We start from the raw sequence: 3,961 nt of genomic DNA on the forward strand, positions 1-3,961 counted from the left end.
GTGTGTGTGTGTGTGTGTGTGTGTGTGTGTGTGTGTGTGTGTGTGTGTGTGTGTGTCACTTTAACACTGTGTCACAGGTATTAGGAACGTCGGCTTTTATTTTCTCTGTTTCGTCCCAGAAGCTGAGAGACGATCAGCCTGAAGCTCAGAACCACAGATCCTCTGGACTGAAGGCTTCCTGATGGACAGACACTGGAACCGGTCCCAAACTGGAACCGGTCCCAAACTGGAACCGGTTCCAACTGGTTAACTCCATCAGGTCAGACCGCCAGCCGGGTCCAGTCACAGCATCAGACTCTCTGTTCTGTTTGTGGCGCTCTGCTCAGCTGCAGCATCTCATTCCTCCATGATTCATATCTGATGCTGCCAGCTGAGGGTTGCCGTGCCGACGGAGCCGTTCATCCAGACCTGAATTCACCATCACACCGTCTGCAGGTCTGAGCTGAGTGATGATCCGTTTATTCAGTCCTTTGGTTTGAAGCATCTGGTGACAGAAACATCAGATTAGATCAACATTGTTAATTCAATGAGCCAATAAACTATTTTTCACGTCATCAGACTGAAAATGAAAAGTTAAAATGTGGCAGAATTTGTCTGTCTTTGGCACATGCAGGAGTTTCAGCTGGCAGATTTTTCTCCGGCCCAGGCGGGGGGTTAAAGGTCACCAGAGATGTTTACGGGAACGTCCCATGGAGAGCTTCCAGAACCTTCCGGGCTCCACTGAACTCATTAACTGCTGCAGCTCCGTCCAACTCGCCTGAGAACTCGGAGGATTCTGGGTTTCAGTAGGAGAGACGAGGGAAACACGGCAGAGAGTCAGATGGGGAAACACTGGAGGCAGAGAAACTCGCTGCAAACGGAACTCAGTTTAATTCAAAATAGGTTTTTTTTCCAGAAAACTCGAAAGCTTTATAGGTTTTATGGGTTGAAAGCTAAAAAAATGACATCTTTAAATATTTAATGATCTGATTGATAAGTGATCGTTCAGCACCATGGACAGCAGCCACTCCAGTCCAAACTGGACCAGATGTTCATAAACCAGTGAACCCAGTTCAACAGATACTGAGATCCAGTTCATTAAGGAAACATGTTGCTGTTAGCGGTTAGCAGTTAGCTATCCGTCTATCAGCTTCCTTCACCTGATCACCACACTGCCACGCTCAGGCAGCCATCTTTACTGAGGCAGCCATCTTTACTGCGGCGGCCATCTTTACTGAAGCGGCCATCTTTACTGAGGCGGCCATCTTTACTGCGGCGGCTATCTTTACTGCGGCGGCCATCTTTACTGAGGCGGCCATCTTTACTGCGGCAGCCATCTTTACTGAGGCGGCCATCTTTACTGCGGTGGCCATCTTTACTGTTGTAAACAGAGCGCTGCAGCGTGTTCTTCTTCCGTCGGTCTCTTAAACGCACCATGGTGTGAAATAGCAAGCTGATTTGTTCAGATTATCTGAATCTGAATTCTCTCTGTCGTTTTCCAGGAACAGCCTCCTCTCTCCTCTCTCTGCTTCTTCCTCCTGCTGCTCTAGAGTCGTGCATGACCTGCGTCGTTAACTCGTCTCTGTTCATCCTGGTCCAGGTTTCCTCCTGTTCATCCTGACACAAAACAGTCAAACCTGAAACTAAATGAACTGAGTTATACAGTTTAATCAGTCTGAGAGGCAACCGAGCCTCAGCTGACACAGATCCACCCGGGTCGTGTCTGTTTGGCCACAGACTGAACCTGAACGTCTCATCGGTCAGAACCTGAGAGCCCGGCTGCAGTCAGGATGCAGATCAGCATAACGGATTCAGTCAGAACGACTGAGAAAAACGTCTGAACGTGGAGAAAGTCAAGACAGAAAAACTATCAGGAGGCTCATGGACTCGATCCTCACAGGATAAAACCAGAACTGAGCTTAAAGTGATGTTGGGTCAGAACTTTCTCTGGACTAATTAAAACTTTTCTCTAGTTTGTGGTAGAAAATATAAAATATGAATCTGATTTCATACCTGGAAAGTCCTCTGGTTCACCTGTTTGGTGGATCAAAGTTCATTTAATTTGTGTTTGGTGAGGTTTACTTTCACTTTCTTACAAGCTGAGTATAATTTATGATCAAAGCGGATGACGACCTCTGCTCCTATTGGACAGAAATGATGGGAGGGCGGGACAAAGAAGGAAACAAACATGGAAGATCTGCTGCTGCTTTAGGTTCTGGACATTTTATTATAACTGGAAAAGCATTTTGAAGTGAAGCAGCAGAACAGAGGAGAGGAGTGAAGAAGAACTAAACATAAAACAATATCTGAAAAAATAAAAGCCTAAACATCAGAACGCTTCATTAGTCCAGCTGAGATCCGGCTAGTCTCGTTCTTAAATGATGATGATGATGATGATGATGGGCGCTGGATTCCTCTCCCTCATTACAGAAGGTCGGCCGTGGCCTCCAGAACCACGAGGAGACGGACAGGAAGTGGAGCAGAAAGAGCCGTGTCACATCCTGAAGCCTCGTCACGACCCCTGACCTCACCGTTTAATTAAGGCGGCTGTGAGTCAGGCTGCCGCTGCGCCCGTCCGCCTGGTTCGTTTATCTGCAGACACAAACAGAAACGTTCAGGAATCTCTGGGTTCAAACCGCATGTGAAAAACAACTAATGATTCAAGGTTTTATGACTCACTCAACTCAAAATCAGGAAAATGTAAAACTGGAGGAGAAATTTTATGAAAAATTCAAACTGAATCCATTTTTTCCTCCAAAGTGAGCGACTGACTTTCACTTCCTTCCTGCAAATCGGCCGTAAAATTCAACATGAGCTATCCTTCATTTACAGTAAAATATGAATGAATTAACATCAGAAAACCTCAGGATTTCTGAATCCTGACTCAGAGATCAACATGAAGGGCTGAGGAGAGTTTGTGGGGCGACAGAATCCGTCTGGACCGGAGCAGCTTCAGCTTCAGACGGGAATCTGAGCAGCAGAACCAGCAGCGGGATGAAGTGAGGAATCACTTTTATTCATCGGCAGGTCGGAGCCCAACGATCTGCAGGAAAGGAAGGGAGGAATGAGACTTCCTGGTCTGAAGGAAATGATGTCACTGCCCAATCAGCTGAGTTTGAATATGCAGGAAGAGCATGATGTCATTTCCTGTAAACGTTTTAAAAGTCCTCCAGATCCTGACCTGGGGTGGTTTCTCCACTGCCAATCAACAAACCAGATAAACAAACTGGATTGAACTGAATCATAGTTTTAGACTTTATATTTTATACTTTTCAGAACAAGCAGTTTGTTTCTCATTCCGTTCGTAGCATCGATTTGCGACCTGACAATATTTCACCTGGAGAATCAGAAAACATGAAACATCCAGTAGTTTGTTGTCTTCAGGCCAAATGACAGCAAATAAGTTTAACTTCAGGGGAAATTCACATTTTTACTAAAAATAAACCAAAGCAGAATGATCCCAGATTCCCTTCCACTAAATATTTCATTTATTATCTGATTGTTGTTTTAATCTTGGTCTTAATCCAAACGCTGTCCAATCTGCTCCTGCAGCTTGTGAAACTCTGCAGAGCTGGAATGAAGACGAGCCGCAGCCTGATGAGAGGAATGCTTACAGAGAATAGATAACAGATGTGATGGTGAATTATTTATTTCTGTCACTGCAGAGAGGGAGAGCGGAGCGCCGTCAGCGGCAGCCCCAACTCTGTCACTCCTAATAAACCGTGGCAGCCTGGTGACTAATTAGCTATAATTTTACTCATTGGGGCTGGAAGGGATGTTTGAAGCTGCGGCCGAGTCGCAGCGCCGCTGCCAGGAGGAACATCACAGCCAGGCTGCCATCGGCCTGCAGGAACCTCCGGCTGACCTCTGACCTCCATCAGCCTCATTGACGGTTCTGATCCAAACCCGGCAGGAGTCATGAGACCGGGCCGAAGGAACGGGTCTGCAGCATCAGCAGGTTTTAGTTCTGGTTCAGGTTCTG

General features: G+C 46.4%; 1 long non-coding RNA gene across 1 annotated transcript; it reads right to left on the bottom strand.

The window, feature by feature from the left end:
* Window positions 1-78: 78 nt before the first annotated feature.
* On the bottom strand, window positions 79-2,576 carry LOC106936783 (uncharacterized). Its single transcript, XR_001422221.1, has 3 exons — window positions 1,993-2,576; window positions 666-775; window positions 79-484 (listed from the first exon to the last, which is right to left on the bottom strand). It is a non-coding gene; the product is annotated as an uncharacterized LOC106936783 (long non-coding RNA).
* Window positions 2,577-3,961: the final 1,385 nt, after the last annotated feature.

Source organism: Poecilia latipinna, unplaced genomic scaffold (assembly GCF_001443285.1).
Source record: "Poecilia latipinna isolate Pla-1442-1.1 unplaced genomic scaffold, P_latipinna-1.0 Scaffold2215, whole genome shotgun sequence".
Lineage (NCBI taxonomy): Eukaryota > Metazoa > Chordata > Actinopteri > Cyprinodontiformes > Poeciliidae > Poecilia > Poecilia latipinna.